Consider the following 22,499-nt stretch of genomic DNA (forward strand, 5'->3'; position numbering starts at 1 on the left):
TTGGAAAAGTGTGTTCTATATCTCTTCCAAACAGACTCCCCGGAGGTTGAGCTTTCAGAAGCTAGTTTAACTCTAAGGGAGGAAGCAGCAGAATGTGCCTCTCACATCTAGCCTGTAGGAATTCAGGTTGGCAAGTTCTATGGGGAAGCCCATTGCTGCCTATGGTGGAAACGGCATGGGAGATTTCAGTTTCAAAATCTCTGTGAAAAAGCGTCAGAGAAGCTTCTCCGTTTAGATTCCAGCATATCTCACTGAACCGAAGAAGTGGTAGTTAGAAGGGAGTTAGAGCTGCAAGCAGTTTGGTTTGGGAAATTAGACGCGAAATGAAACTGCAAAGGCCTTCCAACAGGCTTGGGAAAGTGTGTTCTAAATCTCTGCCAAACAGACTCCCCGGAGGTTGAGCTTTCAGAAGCTAGTTTAACTCTAAGGGAGGAAGCAGCAGAATGTGCCTCTCACATCTAGCCTGTAGGAATTCGGGTTGGCAAGTTCTATGGGGAAGCCCATTGCTGCCTGTGGTGGAAACGGCATGGGAGATTTCAGTTTCAAAATCTCTGTGAAAAAGAGTCGGAGAAGCTTCTCGGTTTAGAATCCAGCATATCTCACAGAACCGAAGAAGTGGTAGTTAGAAGGGAGTTAGAGCTGCAAGCAGTTTGGTTTGGGAAATTAGACGCGAAATGAAACTGCAAGTGCCTTCCAACAGGCTTGGAAAAGTGTTTTCTATATCTCTGCCAAACAGACTCCCCGGAGGTTGAGCTTTCAGAAGCAAGTTTAACTCTAAGGGAGGAAGCAGCAGAATGTGCCTCTCACATCTAGCCTGTAGGAATTCAGGTTGGCAAGTTCTATGGGGAAGCCCATTGGAGCCTTCGTTGGAAACGGGTTTGGAAATTTCAGTTTCAAAATCTCTGTGAAAAAGCGTCAGAGAAGCTTCCCCGTTTAGAATCCAGCATATCTCACTGAACCGAAGAAGTGGTAGTTAGAAGGGAGTTAGAGCTGCAAGCAGTTTGGATTGGGAAATTAGACGCGAAATGAAACTGCAAATGCCTTCCAACAGGCTTGGAAAAGTGTGTTCTATATCTCTGCCAAACAGACTCCCCGGAGGTTGAGCTTTCAGAAGCAAGTTTAAGTCTAAGGGAGGAAGCAGCAGAATGTGCCTCTCACATCTAGCCTGTAGGAATTCAGGTTGGCAAGTTCTATGGGGAAGCCCGTTGCTGCCTATGGTGGAAACGGCATGGGAGATTTCAGTTTCAAAATCTCTGTGAAAAAGCGTCAGAGATGCTTCCCTGTTTAGAATCCAGCATATCTCACTGAACCGAAGAATTGGTAGTTAGAAGGGAGTTAGAGCTGCAAGCAGTTTGGTTTGGGAAATTAGACGCGAAATGAAACTGCAAATGCCTTCCAACAGGCTTGGAAAAGTGTGTTCTATATCTCTTCCAAACAGACTCCCCGGAGGTTGAGCTTTCAGAAGCTAGTTTAACTCTAAGGGAGGAAGCAGCAGAATGTGCCTCTCACATCTAGCCTGTAGGAATTCAGGTTGGCAAGTTCTATGGGGAAGCCCATTGCTGCCTATGGTGGAAACGGCATGGGAGATTTCAGTTTCAAAATCTCTGTGAAAAAGAGTCGGAGAAGCTTCTCCGTTTAGAATCCAGCATATCTCACAGAACCGAAGAAGTGGTAGTTAGAAGGGAGTTAGAGCTGCAAGCAGTTTGGTTTGGGAAATTAGACGAGAAATGAAACTGCAAGTGCCTTCCAGCAGGCTTGGAAAAGTGTGTTCTATATCTCTTCCAAACAGACTCCCCGGAGGTTGAGCTTTCAGAAGCTAGTTTAACTCTAAGGGAGGAAGCAGCAGAATGTGCCTCTCACATCTAGCCTGTAGGAATTCAGGTTGGCAAGTTCTATGGGGAAGCCCATTGCTGCCTATGGTGGAAACGGCATGGGAGATTTCAGTTTCAAAATCTCTGTGAAAAAGCGTCAGAGAAGCTTCTCCGTTTAGATTCCAGCATATCTCACTGAACCGAAGAAGTGGTAGTTAGAAGGGAGTTAGAGCTGCAAGCAGTTTGGTTTGGGAAATTAGACGCGAAATGAAACTGCAAAGGCCTTCCAACAGGCTTGGAAAAGTGTGTTCTAAATCTCTGCCAAACAGACTCCCCGGAGGTTGAGCTTTCAGAAGCTAGTTTAACTCTAAGGGAGGAAGCAGCAGAATGTGCCTCTCACATCTAGCCTGTAGGAATTCGGGTTGGCAAGTTCTATGGGGAAGCCCATTGCTGCCTGTGGTGGAAACGGCATGGGAGATTTCAGTTTCAAAATCTCTGTGAAAAAGAGTCGGAGAAGCTTCTCCGTTTAGAATCCAGCATATCTCACAGAACCGAAGAAGTGGTAGTTAGAAGGGAGTTAGAGCTGCAAGCAGTTTGGATTGGGAAATTAGACGCGAAATGAAACTGCAAATGCCTTCCAACAGGCTTGGAAAAGTGTGTTCTATATCTCTGCCAAACAGACTCCCCGGAGGTTGAGCTTTCAGAAGCAAGTTTAACTCTAAGGGAGGAAGCAGCAGAATGTGCCTCTCACATCTAGCCTGTAGGAATTCAGGTTGGCAAGTTCTATGGGGAAGCCCATTGCTGCCTTCGTTGGAAACGGGTTTCGAAATTTTAGTTTCAAAATCTCTGTGAAAAAGCGTCAGAGAAGCTTCCCCGTTTGGAATCCAGCATATCTCACTGAACCGAAGAAGTGGTAGTTAGAAGGGAGTTAGAGCTGCAAGCAGTTTGGATTGGGAAATTAGACGCGAAATGAAACTGCTTGGAAAAGTGTGTTCTATATCTCTGCCAAACAGACTCCCCGGAGGTTGAGCTTTCAGAAGCAAGTTTCACTCAAGGGAGGAAGCAGCAGAATGTGCCTCTCACATCTAGCCTGTAGGAATTCAGGTTGGCAAGTTCTATGGGAAGCCCATTGCGGCCTATGGTGGAAACGGCATGGGAGATTTCAGTTTCAAAATCTCTGTGAAAAAGCGTCAGAGAAGCTTCTCCGTTTAGAATCCAGCATATCTCACTGAACCGAAGAAGTGGTTGTTAGAAGGGAGTTAGAGCTGCAAGCAGTTTGGTTTGGGAAATTAGACGCGAAATGAAACTGCAAATGCCTTCCAACAGGCTTGGAAAAGTGTGTTCTAAATCTCTGACAAACAGACTCCCCGGAGGTTGAGCTTTCAGAAGCTAGTTTAACTCTAAGGGAGGAAGCAGCAGAATGTGCCTCTCACATCTAGCCTTTAGGAATTCAGGTTGGCAAGTTCTATGGGGAAGCCCATTGCTGCCTATGGTGGAAACGGCATGGGAGATTTCAGTTTCAAAATCTCTGTGAAAAAGCGTCAGAGAAGCTTCTCCGTTTAGAATCCAGCCTATCTCACAGAACCGAAGAAGTGGTAGTTAGAAGGGAGTTAGAGCTGCAAGCAGTTTGGTTTGGGAAATTAGACGCGAAATGAAACTGCAAAGACCTTCCAACAGGCTTGAAAAAGTGTTTTCTATATCTCTGCCAAACAGACTCCCCGGAGGTTGAGCTTTCAGAAGCTAGTTTAACTCAAAGGGAGGAAGCAGCAGAATGTGCCTCTCACATCTAGCCTGTAGGAATTCAGGTTGGCAAGTTCTATGGGGAAGCCCGTTGCTGCCTATGGTGGAAACGGCATGGGAGATTTCAGTTTCAAAATCTCTGTGAAAAAGCGTCAGAGATGCTTCCCCGTTTAGAATCCAGCATATCTCACTGAACCGAAGAATTGGTAGTTAGAAGGGAGTTAGAGCTGCAAGCAGTTTGGTTTGGGAAATTAGACACGAAATGAAACTTCAAAGACCTTCCAACAGGCTTGAAAAAGTGTTTTCTATATCTCTGCCAAACAGACTCCCCGGAGGTTGAGCTTTCAGAAGCTAGTTTAACTCTAAGGGAGGAAGCAGGAGAATGTGCTTCTCACATCTAGCCTGTAGGAATTCGGGTTGGCAAGTTCTATGGGGAAGCCCATTGCTGCCTATGATGGAAACGGCATGGGAGATTTCAGTTTCAAAATCTCTGTGAAAAAGCGTCAGAGAAGCTTCTCCGTTTAGATTCCAGCATATCTCACTGAACCGAAGAAGTGGTAGTTAGAAGGGAGTTAGAGCTGCAAGCAGTTTGGTTTGGGAAATTAGACACGAAATGAAACTGCAAAGGCCTTCCAACAGGCTTGGAAAAGTGTGTTCTAAATCTCTGCCAAACAGACTCCCCGGAGGTTGAGCTTTCAGAAGCTAGTTTAACTCTAAGGGAGGAAGCAGGAGAATGTGCCTCTCACATCTAGCCTGTAGGAATTCGGGTTGGCAAGTTCTATGGGGAAGCCCATTGCTGCCTATGATGGAAACGGCATGGGAGATTTCAGTTTCAAAATCTCTGTGAAAAAGCGTCAGAGAAGCTTCCCCGTTTAGAATCCAGCATATCTCAGTGAACCGAAGAAGTGGTAGTAGAAGGGAGTTAGAGCTGCAAGCAGTTTGGTTTGGGAAATTAGACGCGAAATGACACTGCAAATGCTTTCCAACAGGCTTGGAAAAGTGTGTTCTATATCTCTGCCAAACAGACTCCCCGGAGGTTGAGCTTTCAGAAGCAAGTTTAACTCTAAGGGAGGAAGCAGCAGAATGTGCCTCTCACATCAAGCCTGTAGCAATTCAGGTTGGCAAGTTCTATGGGGAAGCCCATTGCTGCCTATGGTGGAAACGGCATGGGAGATTTCAGTTTCAAAATCTCTGTGAAAAAGCGTCAGAGAAGCTTCTCCGTTTAGACTCCAGCATATCTCACAGAACCGAAGAAGTGGTAGTTAGAAGGGAGTTAGAGCTGCAAGCAGTTTGGTTTGGGAAATTAGACGCGAAATGAAACTGCAAAGGCCTTCCAACAGGCTTGGAAAAGTGTGTTCTATACCTCTGCCAAACAGAGTCCCCGGAGGATGAGCTTTCAGAAGCAAGCTTAACTCTAAGGGAGGAAGCAGCAGAATGTGCCTCTCACATCTAGCCTGTAGGAATTCAGGTTGGCAAGTTCTATGGGAAGCCCATTGCTGCCTATGGTGGAAACGGGTTTGGAAATTTCAGTTTCAAAATCTCTGTGATAAAGCGTCAGAGAAGCTTCTCCGTTTAGAATCCAGCATATCTCACTGAACCGAAGAAGTGGTAGTTAGAAGGGAGTTAGAGCTGCAAGCAGTTTGGTTTGGGAAATTAGACGCGAAATGGAACTGCAAAGACCTTCCAACAGGCTTGGAAAAGTGTGTTCTATATCTCTGCCAAACAGACTCCCCGGAGGTTGAGCTTTCAGAAGCGAGTTTAACTCAAAGGGAGGAAGCAACAGAATGTGCCTCTCACATCTAGCCTGTAGGAATTCAGGTTGGCAAGTTCTATGGGGAAGCCCGTTGCTGCCTATGGTGGAAACGGCATGGGAGATTTCAGTTTCAAAATCTCTGTGAAAAAGCGTCAGAGATGCTTCCCTGTTTAGAATCCAGCATATCTCACTGAACCGAAGAATTGGTAGTTAGAAGGGAGTTAGAGCTGCAAGCAGTTTGGTTTGGGAAATTAGACGCGAAATGAAACTGCAAATGCCTTCCAACAGGCTTGGAAAAGTGTGTTCTATATCTCTGCCAAACAGACTCCCCGGAGGTTGAGCTTTCAGAAGCTAGCTTAACTCTAAGGGAGGAAGCAGCAGAATGTGCCTCTCACATCTAGCCTTTAGGAATTCAGGTTGGCAAGTTCTATGGGGAAGCCCATTGCTGCCTATGGTGGAAACGGCATGGGAGATTTCAGTTTCAAAATCTCTGTGAAAAAGCGTCAGAGAAGCTTCTCCGTTTAGAATCCAGCATATCTCACAGAACCGAAGAAGTGGTAGTTAGAAGGGAGTTAGAGCTGCAAGCAGTTTGGTTTGGGAAATTAGACGCGAAATGAAACTGCAAGAGCCTTCCAACAGGCTTGGAAAAGTGTGTTCTATATCTCTGCCAAACAGACTCCCCGGAGGTTGAGCTTTCAGAAGCTAGTTTAACTCTAAGGGAGGAAGCAGCAGAATGTGCCTCTCACATCTAGCCTGTAGGAATTCAGGTTGGCAAGTTCTATGGGGAAGCCCTTTGCTGCCTATGGTGGAAACGGCATGGGAGATTTCAGTTTCAAAATCTATGTGAAAAAGCGTCAGAGAAGCTTCTCCGTTTAGAATCCAGCATATCTCACAGAACCGAAGAAGTGGTAGTTAGAAGGGAGTTAGAGCTGCAAGCAGTTTGGTTTGGGAAATTAGACGCGAAATGAAGCTGCAAGTGCCTTCCAACAGGCTTGGAAAAGTGTGTTCTATATCTCTGCCAAACAGACTCCCCGGAGGTTGAGCTTTCAGAAGCTAGTTTAACTCTAAGGGAGGAAGCAGCAGAATGTGCCTCTCACATCTAGCCTGTAGGAATTCAGGTTGGCAAGTTCTATGGGGAAGCCCGTTGCTGCCTATGGTGGAAACGGCATGGGAGATTTCAGTTTCAAAATCTCTGTGAAAAAGCGTCAGAGATGCTTCCCCGTTTAGAATCCAGCATATCTCACTGAACCGAAGAATTGGTAGTTAGAAGGGAGTTAGAGCTGCAAGCAGTTTGGTTTGGGAAATTAGACGCGAAATGAAACTGCAAGTGCCTTCCAACAGGCTTGGAAAAGTATGTTCTATATCTCTGGCAAACAGACTCCCCGGAGGTTGAGGTTTCAGAAGCTAGTTTAACTCTAAGGGAGGAAGCAGCAGAATGTGCCTCTCACATCTAGCCTGTAGGAATTCAGGTTGGCAAGTTCTATGGGGAAGCCCATTGCTGCCTACGGTGGAAACGGCATGGGAGATTTCAGTTTCATAATCTCTGTGAAAAAGCGTCAGAGAAGCTTCTCCGTTTAGAATTCAGCATATCTCACAGAACCGAAGAAGTGGTAGTTAGAAGGGAGTTAGAGCTGCAAGCAGTTTGGTTTGGGAAATTAGACGCGAAATGAAACTGCAAGTGCCTTCCAACAGGCTTGGAAAAGTGTGTTCTATATCTCTGCCAAACAGACTCCCCGGAGGTTGTGCTTTCAGAAGCTAGTTTAACTCTAAGAGAGGAAGCAGCAGAATGTGCCTCTCACATCTAGCCTGTAGGAATTCAGGTTGGCAAGTTCTATGGGGAAGCCCATTGCTGCCTATGGTGGAAACGGCATGGGAGATTTCAGTTTCAAAATCTCTGTGAAAAAGAGTCAGAGAAGCTTCTCCGTTTAGAATCCAGCATATCTCACAGAACCGAAGAAGTGGTAGTTAGAAGGGAGTTAGAGCTGCAAGCAGTTTGGTTTGGGAAATTAGACGCGAAATGAAACTGCAAGTGCATTCCAACAGGCTTGGAAAAGTGTGTTCTATATCTCTGCCAAAGAGACTCCCCGGAGGTTGAGCTTTCAGAAGCTAGTTTAACTCTAAGGGAGGAAGCAGGAGAATGTGCTTCTCACATCTAGCCTGTAGGAATTCGGGTTGGCAAGTTCTATGGGGAAGCCCATTGCTGCCTATGATGGAAACGGCATGGGAGATTTCAGTTTCAAAATCTCTGTGAAAAAGCGTCAGAGAAGCTTCTCCGTTTAGATTCCAGCATATCTCACTGAACCGAAGAAGTGGTAGTTAGAAGGGAGTTAGAGCTGCAAGCAGTTTGGTTTGGGAAATTAGACACGAAATGAAACTGCAAAGGCCTTCCAACAGGCTAGGAAAAGTGTGTTCTAAATCTCTGCCAAACAGACTCCCCGGAGGTTGAGCTTTCAGAAGCTAGTTTAACTCTAAGGGAGGAAGCAGGAGAATGTGCCTCTCACATCTAGCCTGTAGGAATTCGGGTTGGCAAGTTCTATGGGGAAGCCCATTGCTGCCTATGATGGAAACGGCATGGGAGATTTCAGTTTCAAAATCTCTGTGAAAAAGCGTCAGAGAAGCTTCTCCGTTTAGAATCCAGCATATCTCACTGAACCGAAGCAGTGGTAGTTAGAAGGGAGTTAGAGCTGCAAGCAGTTTGGTTTGGGAAATTAGATGCGAAATGAAACTGCAAGTGCCTTCCAACAGGCTTGGAAAAGTGTGTTCTATATCTCTGCCAAACAGACTCCCCGGAGGTTGAGCTTTCAGAAGCTAGTTTAACTCTACGGGAGGAAGCAGCACAATGTGCCTCTCACATCTAGCCTGTAGGAATTCAGGTTGGCAAGTTCTATGGGGAAGCCCATTGGCGCCTTCGTTGGAAACGGGTTTGGAAATTTCAGTTTCAAAATCTCTGTGAAAAAGCGTCAGAGAAGCTTCTCCGTTTAGAATCCAGCATATCTCACTGAACCGAAGAAGTGGTAGTTAGAAGGGAGTTAGAGCTGCAAGCAGTTTGGTTTGGGAAATTAGACGCGAAATGAAACTGCAAAGGCCTTCCAACAGGCTTGGAAAAGTGTGTTCTATACCTCTGCCAAACAGAGTCCCCGGAGGATGAGCTTTCAGAAGCAAGCTTAACTCTAAGGGAGGAAGCAGCAGAATGTGCCTCTCACATCTAGCCTGTAGGAATTCAGGTTGGCAAGTTCTATGGGAAGCCCATTGCTGCCTATGGTGGAAACGGGTTTGGAAATTTCAGTTTCAAAATCTCTGTGATAAAGCGTCAGAGAAGCTTCTCCGTTTAGAATCCAGCATATCTCACTGAACCGAAGAAGTGGTAGTTAGAAGGGAGTTAGAGCTGCAAGCAGTTTGGTTTGGGAAATTAGACGCGAAATGAAACTGCAAAGGCCTTCCAACAGGCTTGGGAAAGTGTGTTCTAAATCTCTGCCAAACAGACTCCCCGGAGGTTGAGCTTTCAGAAGCTAGTTTAACTCTAAGGGAGGAAGCAGCAGAATGTGCCTCTCACATCTAGCCTGTAGGAATTCGGGTTGGCAAGTTCTATGGGGAAGCCCATTGCTGCCTGTGGTGGAAACGGCATGGGAGATTTCAGTTTCAAAATCTCTGTGAAAAAGAGTCGGAGAAGCTTCTCGGTTTAGAATCCAGCATATCTCACAGAACCGAAGAAGTGGTAGTTAGAAGGGAGTTAGAGCTGCAAGCAGTTTGGTTTGGGAAATTAGACGCGAAATGAAACTGCAAGTGCCTTCCAACAGGCTTGGAAAAGTGTGTTCTATATCTCTGCCAAACAGACTCCCCGGAGGTTGAGCTTTCAGAAGCAAGTTTAACTCTAAGGGAGGAAGCAGCAGAATGTGCCTCTCACATCTAGCCTGTAGGAATTCAGGTTGGCAAGTTCTATGGGGAAGCCCATTGGAGCCTTCGTTGGAAACGGGTTTGGAAATTTCAGTTTCAAAATCTCTGTGAAAAAGCGTCAGAGAAGCTTCCCCGTTTAGAATCCAGCATATCTCACTGAACCGAAGAAGTGGTAGTTAGAAGGGAGTTAGAGCTGCAAGCAGTTTGGATTGGGAAATTAGACGCGAAATGAAACTGCAAATGCCTTCCAACAGGCTTGGAAAAGTGTGTTCTATATCTCTGCCAAACAGACTCCCCGGAGGTTGAGCTTTCAGAAGCAAGTTTAAGTCTAAGGGAGGAAGCAGCAGAATGTGCCTCTCACATCTAGCCTGTAGGAATTCAGGTTGGCAAGTTCTATGGGGAAGCCCGTTGCTGCCTATGGTGGAAACGGCATGGGAGATTTCAGTTTCAAAATCTCTGTGAAAAAGCGTCAGAGATGCTTCCCTGTTTAGAATCCAGCATATCTCACTGAACCGAAGAATTGGTAGTTAGAAGGGAGTTAGAGCTGCAAGCAGTTTGGTTTGGGAAATTAGACGCGAAATGAAACTGCAAATGCCTTCCAACAGGCTTGGAAAAGTGTGTTCTATATCTCTTCCAAACAGACTCCCCGGAGGTTGAGCTTTCAGAAGCTAGTTTAACTCTAAGGGAGGAAGCAGCAGAATGTGCCTCTCACATCTAGCCTGTAGGAATTCAGGTTGGCAAGTTCTATGGGGAAGCCCATTGCTGCCTATGGTGGAAACGGCATGGGAGATTTCAGTTTCAAAATCTCTGTGAAAAAGAGTCGGAGAAGCTTCTCCGTTTAGAATCCAGCATATCTCACAGAACCGAAGAAGTGGTAGTTAGAAGGGAGTTAGAGCTGCAAGCAGTTTGGTTTGGGAAATTAGACGAGAAATGAAACTGCAAGTGCCTTCCAGCAGGCTTGGAAAAGTGTGTTCTATATCTCTTCCAAACAGACTCCCCGGAGGTTGAGCTTTCAGAAGCTAGTTTAACTCTAAGGGAGGAAGCAGCAGAATGTGCCTCTCACATCTAGCCTGTAGGAATTCAGGTTGGCAAGTTCTATGGGGAAGCCCATTGCTGCCTATGGTGGAAACGGCATGGGAGATTTCAGTTTCAAAATCTCTGTGAAAAAGCGTCAGAGAAGCTTCTCCGTTTAGATTCCAGCATATCTCACTGAACCGAAGAAGTGGTAGTTAGAAGGGAGTTAGAGCTGCAAGCAGTTTGGTTTGGGAAATTAGACGCGAAATGAAACTGCAAAGGCCTTCCAACAGGCTTGGAAAAGTGTGTTCTAAATCTCTGCCAAACAGACTCCCCGGAGGTTGAGCTTTCAGAAGCTAGTTTAACTCTAAGGGAGGAAGCAGCAGAATGTGCCTCTCACATCTAGCCTGTAGGAATTCGGGTTGGCAAGTTCTATGGGGAAGCCCATTGCTGCCTGTGGTGGAAACGGCATGGGAGATTTCAGTTTCAAAATCTCTGTGAAAAAGAGTCGGAGAAGCTTCTCCGTTTAGAATCCAGCATATCTCACAGAACCGAAGAAGTGGTAGTTAGAAGGGAGTTAGAGCTGCAAGCAGTTTGGATTGGGAAATTAGACGCGAAATGAAACTGCAAATGCCTTCCAACAGGCTTGGAAAAGTGTGTTCTATATCTCTGCCAAACAGACTCCCCGGAGGTTGAGCTTTCAGAAGCAAGTTTAACTCTAAGGGAGGAAGCAGCAGAATGTGCCTCTCACATCTAGCCTGTAGGAATTCAGGTTGGCAAGTTCTATGGGGAAGCCCATTGCTGCCTTCGTTGGAAACGGGTTTCGAAATTTTAGTTTCAAAATCTCTGTGAAAAAGCGTCAGAGAAGCTTCCCCGTTTGGAATCCAGCATATCTCACTGAACCGAAGAAGTGGTAGTTAGAAGGGAGTTAGAGCTGCAAGCAGTTTGGATTGGGAAATTAGACGCGAAATGAAACTGCTTGGAAAAGTGTGTTCTATATCTCTGCCAAACAGACTCCCCGGAGGTTGAGCTTTCAGAAGCAAGTTTCACTCAAGGGAGGAAGCAGCAGAATGTGCCTCTCACATCTAGCCTGTAGGAATTCAGGTTGGCAAGTTCTATGGGAAGCCCATTGCGGCCTATGGTGGAAACGGCATGGGAGATTTCAGTTTCAAAATCTCTGTGAAAAAGCGTCAGAGAAGCTTCTCCGTTTAGAATCCAGCATATCTCACTGAACCGAAGAAGTGGTTGTTAGAAGGGAGTTAGAGCTGCAAGCAGTTTGGTTTGGGAAATTAGACGCGAAATGAAACTGCAAATGCCTTCCAACAGGCTTGGAAAAGTGTGTTCTAAATCTCTGACAAACAGACTCCCCGGAGGTTGAGCTTTCAGAAGCTAGTTTAACTCTAAGGGAGGAAGCAGCAGAATGTGCCTCTCACATCTAGCCTTTAGGAATTCAGGTTGGCAAGTTCTATGGGGAAGCCCATTGCTGCCTATGGTGGAAACGGCATGGGAGATTTCAGTTTCAAAATCTCTGTGAAAAAGCGTCAGAGAAGCTTCTCCGTTTAGAATCCAGCCTATCTCACAGAACCGAAGAAGTGGTAGTTAGAAGGGAGTTAGAGCTGCAAGCAGTTTGGTTTGGGAAATTAGACGCGAAATGAAACTGCAAAGACCTTCCAACAGGCTTGAAAAAGTGTTTTCTATATCTCTGCCAAACAGACTCCCCGGAGGTTGAGCTTTCAGAAGCTAGTTTAACTCAAAGGGAGGAAGCAGCAGAATGTGCCTCTCACATCTAGCCTGTAGGAATTCAGGTTGGCAAGTTCTATGGGGAAGCCCGTTGCTGCCTATGGTGGAAACGGCATGGGAGATTTCAGTTTCAAAATCTCTGTGAAAAAGCGTCAGAGATGCTTCCCCGTTTAGAATCCAGCATATCTCACTGAACCGAAGAATTGGTAGTTAGAAGGGAGTTAGAGCTGCAAGCAGTTTGGTTTGGGAAATTAGACACGAAATGAAACTGCAAAGACCTTCCAACAGGCTTGAAAAAGTGTTTTCTATATCTCTGCCAAACAGACTCCCCGGAGGTTGAGCTTTCAGAAGCTAGTTTAACTCTAAGGGAGGAAGCAGGAGAATGTGCTTCTCACATCTAGCCTGTAGGAATTCGGGTTGGCAAGTTCTATGGGGAAGCCCATTGCTGCCTATGATGGAAACGGCATGGGAGATTTCAGTTTCAAAATCTCTGTGAAAAAGCGTCAGAGAAGCTTCTCCGTTTAGATTCCAGCATATCTCACTGAACCGAAGAAGTGGTAGTTAGAAGGGAGTTAGAGCTGCAAGCAGTTTGGTTTGGGAAATTAGACACGAAATGAAACTGCAAAGGCCTTCCAACAGGCTTGGAAAAGTGTGTTCTAAATCTCTGCCAAACAGACTCCCCGGAGGTTGAGCTTTCAGAAGCTAGTTTAACTCTAAGGGAGGAAGCAGGAGAATGTGCCTCTCACATCTAGCCTGTAGGAATTCGGGTTGGCAAGTTCTATGGGGAAGCCCATTGCTGCCTATGATGGAAACGGCATGGGAGATTTCAGTTTCAAAATCTCTGTGAAAAAGCGTCAGAGAAGCTTCCCCGTTTAGAATCCAGCATATCTCAGTGAACCGAAGAAGTGGTAGTAGAAGGGAGTTAGAGCTGCAAGCAGTTTGGTTTGGGAAATTAGACGCGAAATGACACTGCAAATGCTTTCCAACAGGCTTGGAAAAGTGTGTTCTATATCTCTGCCAAACAGACTCCCCGGAGGTTGAGCTTTCAGAAGCAAGTTTAACTCTAAGGGAGGAAGCAGCAGAATGTGCCTCTCACATCAAGCCTGTAGCAATTCAGGTTGGCAAGTTCTATGGGGAAGCCCATTGATGCCTATGGTGGAAACGGCATGGGAGATTTCAGTTTCAAAATCTCTGTGAAAAAGCGTCAGAGAAGCTTCTCCGTTTAGACTCCAGCATATCTCACAGAACCGAAGAAGTGGTAGTTAGAAGGGAGTTAGAGCTGCAAGCAGTTTGGTTTGGGAAATTAGACGCGAAATGAAACTGCAAAGGCCTTCCAACAGGCTTGGAAAAGTGTGTTCTATACCTCTGCCAAACAGAGTCCCCGGAGGATGAGCTTTCAGAAGCAAGCTTAACTCTAAGGGAGGAAGCAGCAGAATGTGCCTCTCACATCTAGCCTGTAGGAATTCAGGTTGGCAAGTTCTATGGGAAGCCCATTGCTGCCTATGGTGGAAACGGGTTTGGAAATTTCAGTTTCAAAATCTCTGTGATAAAGCGTCAGAGAAGCTTCTCCGTTTAGAATCCAGCATATCTCACTGAACCGAAGAAGTGGTAGTTAGAAGGGAGTTAGAGCTGCAAGCAGTTTGGTTTGGGAAATTAGACGCGAAATGGAACTGCAAAGACCTTCCAACAGGCTTGGAAAAGTGTGTTCTATATCTCTGCCAAACAGACTCCCCGGAGGTTGAGCTTTCAGAAGCGAGTTTAACTCAAAGGGAGGAAGCAACAGAATGTGCCTCTCACATCTAGCCTGTAGGAATTCAGGTTGGCAAGTTCTATGGGGAAGCCCGTTGCTGCCTATGGTGGAAACGGCATGGGAGATTTCAGTTTCAAAATCTCTGTGAAAAAGCGTCAGAGATGCTTCCCTGTTTAGAATCCAGCATATCTCACTGAACCGAAGAATTGGTAGTTAGAAGGGAGTTAGAGCTGCAAGCAGTTTGGTTTGGGAAATTAGACGCGAAATGAAACTGCAAATGCCTTCCAACAGGCTTGGAAAAGTGTGTTCTATATCTCTGCCAAACAGACTCCCCGGAGGTTGAGCTTTCAGAAGCTAGCTTAACTCTAAGGTAGGAAGCAGCAGAATGTGCCTCTCACATCTAGCCTTTAGGAATTCAGGTTGGCAAGTTCTATGGGGAAGCCCATTGCTGCCTATGGTGGAAACGGCATGGGAGATTTCAGTTTCAAAATCTCTGTGAAAAAGCGTCAGAGAAGCTTCTCCGTTTAGAATCCAGCATATCTCACAGAACCGAAGAAGTGGTAGTTAGAAGGGAGTTAGAGCTGCAAGCAGTTTGGTTTGGGAAATTAGACGCGAAATGAAACTGCAAGAGCCTTCCAACAGGCTTGGAAAAGTGTGTTCTATATCTCTGCCAAACAGACTCCCCGGAGGTTGAGCTTTCAGAAGCTAGTTTAACTCTAAGGGAGGAAGCAGCAGAATGTGCCTCTCACATCTAGCCTGTAGGAATTCAGGTTGGCAAGTTCTATGGGGAAGCCCTTTGCTGCCTATGGTGGAAACGGCATGGGAGATTTCAGTTTCAAAATCTATGTGAAAAAGCGTCAGAGAAGCTTCTCCGTTTAGAATCCAGCATATCTCACAGAACCGAAGAAGTGGTAGTTAGAAGGGAGTTAGAGCTGCAAGCAGTTTGGTTTGGGAAATTAGACGCGAAATGAAGCTGCAAGTGCCTTCCAACAGGCTTGGAAAAGTGTGTTCTATATCTCTGCCAAACAGACTCCCCGGAGGTTGAGCTTTCAGAAGCTAGTTTAACTCTAAGGGAGGAAGCAGCAGAATGTGCCTCTCACATCTAGCCTGTAGGAATTCAGGTTGGCAAGTTCTATGGGGAAGCCCGTTGCTGCCTATGGTGGAAACGGCATGGGAGATTTCAGTTTCAAAATCTCTGTGAAAAAGCGTCAGAGATGCTTCCCCGTTTAGAATCCAGCATATCTCACTGAACCGAAGAATTGGTAGTTAGAAGGGAGTTAGAGCTGCAAGCAGTTTGGTTTGGGAAATTAGACGCGAAATGAAACTGCAAGTGCCTTCCAACAGGCTTGGAAAAGTATGTTCTATATCTCTGGCAAACAGACTCCCCGGAGGTTGAGGTTTCAGAAGCTAGTTTAACTCTAAGGGAGGAAGCAGCAGAATGTGCCTCTCACATCTAGCCTGTAGGAATTCAGGTTGGCAAGTTCTATGGGGAAGCCCATTGCTGCCTACGGTGGAAACGGCATGGGAGATTTCAGTTTCATAATCTCTGTGAAAAAGCGTCAGAGAAGCTTCTCCGTTTAGAATTCAGCATATCTCACAGAACCGAAGAAGTGGTAGTTAGAAGGGAGTTAGAGCTGCAAGCAGTTTGGTTTGGGAAATTAGACGCGAAATGAAACTGCAAGTGCCTTCCAACAGGCTTGGAAAAGTGTGTTCTATATCTCTGCCAAACAGACTCCCCGGAGGTTGTGCTTTCAGAAGCTAGTTTAACTCTAAGAGAGGAAGCAGCAGAATGTGCCTCTCACATCTAGCCTGTAGGAATTCAGGTTGGCAAGTTCTATGGGGAAGCCCATGGCTGCCTATGGTGGAAACGGCATGGGAGATTTCAGTTTCAAAATCTCTGTGAAAAAGAGTCAGAGAAGCTTCTCCGTTTAGAATCCAGCATATCTCACAGAACCGAAGAAGTGGTAGTTAGAAGGGAGTTAGAGCTGCAAGCAGTTTGGTTTGGGAAATTAGACGCGAAATGAAACTGCAAGTGCATTCCAACAGGCTTGGAAAAGTGTGTTCTATATCTCTGCCAAAGAGACTCCCCGGAGGTTGAGCTTTCAGAAGCTAGTTTAACTCTAAGGGAGGAAGCAGGAGAATGTGCTTCTCACATCTAGCCTGTAGGAATTCGGGTTGGCAAGTTCTATGGGGAAGCCCATTGCTGCCTATGATGGAAACGGCATGGGAGATTTCAGTTTCAAAATCTCTGTGAAAAAGCGTCAGAGAAGCTTCTCCGTTTAGATTCCAGCATATCTCACTGAACCGAAGAAGTGGTAGTTAGAAGGGAGTTAGAGCTGCAAGCAGTTTGGTTTGGGAAATTAGACACGAAATGAAACTGCAAAGGCCTTCCAACAGGCTAGGAAAAGTGTGTTCTAAATCTCTGCCAAACAGACTCCCCGGAGGTTGAGCTTTCAGAAGCTAGTTTAACTCTAAGGGAGGAAGCAGGAGAATGTGCCTCTCACATCTAGCCTGTAGGAATTCGGGTTGGCAAGTTCTATGGGGAAGCCCATTGCTGCCTATGATGGAAACGGCATGGGAGATTTCAGTTTCAAAATCTCTGTGAAAAAGCGTCAGAGAAGCTTCTCCGTTTAGAATCCAGCATATCTCACTGAACCGAAGCAGTGGTAGTTAGAAGGGAGTTAGAGCTGCAAGCAGTTTGGTTTGGGAAATTAGACGCGAAATGAAACTGCAAGTGCCTTCCAACAGGCTTGGAAAAGTGTGTTCTATATCTCTGCCAAACAGACTCCCCGGAGGTTGAGCTTTCAGAAGCTAGTTTAACTCTACGGGAGGAAGCAGCACAATGTGCCTCTCACATCTAGCCTGTAGGAATTCAGGTTGGCAAGTTCTATGGGGAAGCCCATTGGCGCCTTCGTTGGAAACGGGTTTGGAAATTTCAGTTTCAAAATCTCTGTGAAAAAGCGTCAGAGAAGCTTCTCCGTTTAGAATCCAGCATATCTCACTGAACCGAAGAAGTGGTAGTTAGAAGGGAGTTAGAGCTGCAAGCAGTTTGGTTTGGGAAATTAGACGCGAAATGAAACTGCAAAGGCCTTCCAACAGGCTTGGAAAAGTGTGTTCTATACCTCTGCCAAACAGAGTCCCCGGAGGATGAGCTTTCAGAAGCAAGCTTAACTCTAAGGGAGGAAGCAGCAGAATGTGCCTCTCACATCTAGCCTGTAGGAATTCAGGTTGGCAAGTTCTATGGGAAGCCCATTGCTGCCTATGGTGGAAACGGGTTTGGAAATTTCAGTTTCAAAATCTCTGTGATAAAGCGTCAGAGAAGCTTCTCCGTTTAGAATCCAGCATATCTCACTGAACCGAAGAAGTGGTAGTTAGAAGGGAGTTAGAGCTGCAAGCAGTTTGGTTTGGGAAATTAGACGCGAAATGGAACTGCAAAGACCTTCCAACAGGCTTGGAAAAGTGTGTTCTATATCTCTGCCAAACAGACTCCCCGGAGGTTGAGCTTTCAGAAGCGAGTTTAACTCAAAGGGAGGAAGCAACAGAATGTGCCTCTCACATCTAGCCTGTAGGAATTCAGGTTGGCAAGTTCTATGGGGAAGCCCGTTGCTGCCTATGGTGGAAACGGCATGGGAGATTTCAGTTTCAAAATCTCTGTGAAAAAGCGTCAGAGATGCTTCCCTGTTTAGAATCCAGCATATCTCACTGAACCGAAGAATTGGTAGTTAGAAGGGAGTTAGAGCTGCAAGCAGTTTGGTTTGGGAAATTAGACGCGAAATGAAACTGCAAATGCCTTCCAACAGGCTTGGAAAAGTGTGTTCTATATCTCTGCCAAACAGACTCCCCGGAGGTTGAGCTTTCAGAAGCTAGCTTAACTCTAAGGGAGGAAGAAGCAGAATGTGCCTCTCACATCTAGCCTGTAGGAATTCAGGTTGGCAAGTTCTATGGGGAAGCCCATTGGCGCCTTCTTTGGAAACGGGTTTGGAAATTTCAGTTTCAAAATCTCTGTGAAAAAGCGTCAGAGAAGCTTCTCCGTTTAGAATCCAGCATATCTCACTGAACCGAAGAAGTGGTAGTTAGAAGGGAGTTAGAGCTGCAAGCAGTTTGGTTTGGGAAATTAGACGCGAAATGACACTGCAAAGGCCTTCCAACAGGCTTGGAAAAGTGTGTTCTATACCTCTGCCAAACAGAGTCCCCGGAGGATGAGCTTTCAGAAGCAACCTTAACTCTAAGGGAGGAAGCAGCAGAATGTGCCTCTCACATCTAGCCTGTAGGAATTCAGGTTGGCAAGTTCTATGGGGAAGCCCATTGCTGCCTATGGTGGAAACGGCATGGGAGATTTCAGTTTCAAAATCTCTGTGAAAAAGCGTCAGAGAAGCTTCTCCGTTTAGAATCCAGCATATCTCACAGAACCGAAGAAGTGGTAGTTAGAAGGGAGTTAGAGCTGCAAGCAGTTTGGTTTGGGAAATTAGACGCGAAATGAAACTGCAAGAGCCTTCCAACAGGCTTGGAAAAGTGTGTTCTATATCTCTGCCAAACAGACTCCCCGGAGGTTGAGCTTTCAGAAGCTAGTTTAACTCTAAGGGAGGAAGCAGCAGAATGTGCCTCTCACATCTAGCCTGTAGGAATTCAGGTTGGCAAGTTCTATGGGGAAGCCCTTTGCTGCCTATGGTGGAAACGGCATGGGAGATTTCAGTTTCAAAATCTATGTGAAAAAGCGTCAGAGAAGCTTCTCCGTTTAGAATCCAGCATATCTCACAGAACCGAAGAAGTGGTAGTTAGAAGGGAGTTAGAGCTGCAAGCAGTTTGGTTTGGGAAATTAGACGCGAAATGAAGCTGCAAGTGCCTTCCAACAGGCTTGGAAAAGTGTGTTCTATATCTCTGCCAAACAGACTCCCCGGAGGTTGAGGTTTCAGAAGCTAGTTTAACTCTAAGGGAGGAAGCAGCAGAATGTGCCTCTCACATCTAGCCTGTAGGAATTCAGGTTGGCAAGTTCTATGGGGAAGCCCATTGCTGCCTACGGTGGAAACGGCATGGGAGATTTCAGTTTCATAATCTCTGTGAAAAAGCGTCAGAGAAGCTTCTCCGTTTAGAATTCAGCATATCTCACAGAACCGAAGAAGTGGTAGTTAGAAGGGAGTTAGAGCTGCAAGCAGTTTGGTTTGGGAAATTAGACGCGAAATGAAACTGCAAGTGCCTTCCAACAGGCTTGAAAAAGTGTGTTCTATATCTCTGCCAAACAGACTCCCCGGAGGTTGAGCTTTCAGAAGCAAGCTTAACTCTAAGGGAGGAAGCAGCAGAATGTGCCTCTCACATCAAGCCTGTAGCAATTCAGGTTGGCAAGTTCTATGGGGAAGCCCATTGCTGCCTATGGTGGAAACGGCATGGGAGATTTCAGTTTCAAAATCTCTGTGAAAAAGCGTCAGAGAAGCTTCTCCGTTTAGACTCCAGCATATCTCACAGAACCGAAGAAGTGGTAGTTAGAAGGGAGTTAGAGCTGCAAGCAGTTTGGTTTAGGAAATTAGACGCGAAATGAAACTGCAAATGCCTTCCAACAGGCTTGGAAAAGTGTGTTCTATATCTCTGCCAAACAGACTCCCCGGAGGTTGAGCTTTCAGAAGCGAGTTTAACTCAAAGGGAGGAAGCAGCAGAATGTGCCTCTCACATCTAGCCTGTAGGAATTCAGGTTGGCAAGTTCTATGGGGAAGCCCGTTGCTGCCTATGGTGGAAACGGCATGGGAGATTTCAGTTTCAAAATCTCTGTGAAAAAGCGTCAGAGATGCTTCCCTGTTTAGAATCCAGCATATCTCACTGAACCGAAGAATTGGTAGTTAGAAGGGAGTTAGAGCTGCAAGCAGTTTGGTTTGGGAAATTAGACGCGAAATGAAACTGCAAATGCCTTCCAACAGGCTTGGAAAAGTGTGTTCTATATCTCTGCCAAACAGACTCCCCGGAGGTTGAGCTTTCAGAAGCTAGTTTAACTCTAAGGGAGGAAGAAGGAGAATGTGCCTCTCACATCTAGCCTGTAGGAATTCAGGTTGGCAAGTTCTATGGGGAAGCCCATTGCTGCCTATGGTGGAAACGGCATGGGAGATTTCAGTTTCAAAATCTCTGTGAAAAAGAGTCGGAGAAGCTTCTCCGTTTAGAATCCAGCATATCTCACAGAACCGAAGAAGTGGTAGTTAGAAGGGAGTTAGAGCTGCAAGCAGTTTGGTTTGGGAAATTAGAGGAGAAATGAAACTGCAAGTGCCTTCCAGCAGGCTTGGAAAAGTGTGTTCTATATCTCTTCCAAACAGACTCCCCGGAGGTTGAGCTTTCAGAAGCTAGTTTAACTCTAAGGGAGGAAGCAGCAGAATGTGCCTCTCACATCTAGCCTGTAGGAATTCAGGTTGGCAAGTTCTATGGGGAAGCCCATTGGCGCCTTCGTTGGAAACGGGTTTGGAAATTTCAGTTTCAAAATCTCTGTGAAAAAGCGTCAGAGAAGCTTCCCCGTTTAGAATCCAGCATATCTCACTGAACCGAAGAAGTGGTAGTTAGAAGGGAGTTAGAGCTGCAAGCAGTTTGGATTGGGAAATTAGACGCGAAATGAAACTGCAAATGCCTTCCAACAGGCTTGGAAAAGTGTGTTCTATATCTCTGCCAAACAGACTCCCCGGAGGTTGAGCTTTCAGAAGCAAGTTTAAGTCTAAGGGAGGAAGCAGCAGAATGTGCCTCTCACATCTAGCCTGTAGGAATTCAGGTTGGCAAGTTCTATGGGGAAGCCCGTTGCTGCCTATGGTGGAAACGGCATGGGAGATTTCAGTTTCAAAATCTCTGTGAAAAAGCGTCAGAGATGCTTCCCTGTTTAGAATCCAGCATATCTCACTGAACCGAAGAATTGGTAGTTAGAAGGGAGTTAGAGCTGCAAGCAGTTTGGTTTGGGAAATTAGACGCGAAATGAAACTGCAAATGCCTTCCAACAGGCTTGGAAAAGTGTGTTCTATATCTCTTCCAAACAGACTCCCCGGAGGTTGAGCTTTCAGAAGCTAGTTTAACTCTAAGGGAGGAAGCAGCAGAATGTGCCTCTCACATCTAGCCTGTAGGAATTCAGGTTGGCAAGTTCTATGGGGAAGCCCATTGCTGCCTATGGTGGAAACGGCATGGGAGATTTCAGTTTCAAAATCTCTGTGAAAAAGAGTCGGAGAAGCTTCTCCGTTTAGAATCCAGCATATCTCACAGAACCGAAGAAGTGGTAGTTAGAAGGGAGTTAGAGCTGCAAGCAGTTTGGTTTGGGAAATTAGACGAGAAATGAAACTGCAAGTGCCTTCCAGCAGGCTTGGAAAAGTGTGTTCTATATCTCTTCCAAACAGACTCCCCGGAGGTTGAGCTTTCAGAAGCTAGTTTAACTCTAAGGGAGGAAGCAGCAGAATGTGCCTCTCACATCTAGCCTGTAGGAATTCAGGTTGGCAAGTTCTATGGGGAAGCCCATTGCTGCCTATGGTGGAAACGGCATGGGAGATTTCAGTTTCAAAATCTCTGTGAAAAAGCGTCAGAGAAGCTTCTCCGTTTAGATTCCAGCATATCTCACTGAACCGAAGAAGTGGTAGTTAGAAGGGAGTTAGAGCTGCAAGCAGTTTGGTTTGGGAAATTAGACGCGAAATGAAACTGCAAAGGCCTTCCAACAGGCTTGGAAAAGTGTGTTCTAAATCTCTGCCAAACAGACTCCCCGGAGGTTGAGCTTTCAGAAGCTAGTTTAACTCTAAGGGAGGAAGCAGCAGAATGTGCCTCTCACATCTAGCCTGTAGGAATTCGGGTTGGCAAGTTCTATGGGGAAGCCCATTGCTGCCTGTGGTGGAAACGGCATGGGAGATTTCAGTTTCAAAATCTCTGTGAAAAAGAGTCGGAGAAGCTTCTCCGTTTAGAATCCAGCATATCTCACAGAACCGAAGAAGTGGTAGTTAGAAGGGAGTTAGAGCTGCAAGCAGTTTGGTTTGGGAAATTAGACGCGAAATGAAACTGCAAGTGCCTTCCAACAGGCTTGGAAAAGTGTGTTCTATATCTCTGCCAAACAGACTCCCCGGAGGTTGAGCTTTCAGAAGCAAGTTTAACTCTAAGGGAGGAAGCAGCAGAATGTGCCTCTCACATCTAGCCTGTAGGAATTCAGGTTGGCAAGTTCTATGGGGAAGCCCATTGGCGCCTTCGTTGGAAACGGGTTTGGAAATTTCAGTTTCAAAATCTCTGTGAAAAAGCGTCAGAGAAGCTTCCCCGTTTAGAATCCAGCATATCTCACTGAACCGAAGAAGTGGTAGTTAGAAGGGAGTTAGAGCTGCAAGCAGTTTGGATTGGGAAATTAGACGCGAAATGAAACTGCAAATGCCTTCCAACAGGCTTGGAAAAGTGTGTTCTATATCTCTGCCAAACAGACTCCCCGGAGGTTGAGCTTTCAGAAGCAAGTTTAACTCTAAGGGAGGAAGCAGCAGAATGTGCCTCTCACATCTAGCCTGTAGGAATTCAGGTTGGCAAGTTCTATGGGGAAGCCCATTGCTGCCTTCGTTGGAAACGGGTTTCGAAATTTTAGTTTCAAAATCTCTGTGAAAAAGCGTCAGAGAAGCTTCCCCGTTTGGAATCCAGCATATCTCACTGAACCGAAGAAGTGGTAGTTAGAAGGGAGTTAGAGCTGCAAGCAGTTTGGATTGGGAAATTAGACGCGAAATGAAACTGCTTGGAAAAGTGTGTTCTATATCTCTGCCAAACAGACTCCCCGGAGGTTGAGCTTTCAGAAGCAAGTTTCACTCAAGGGAGGAAGCAGCAGAATGTGCCT

This window comes from Cynocephalus volans, chromosome 8 (assembly GCF_027409185.1).
Source record: "Cynocephalus volans isolate mCynVol1 chromosome 8, mCynVol1.pri, whole genome shotgun sequence".
Lineage (NCBI taxonomy): Eukaryota > Metazoa > Chordata > Mammalia > Dermoptera > Cynocephalidae > Cynocephalus > Cynocephalus volans.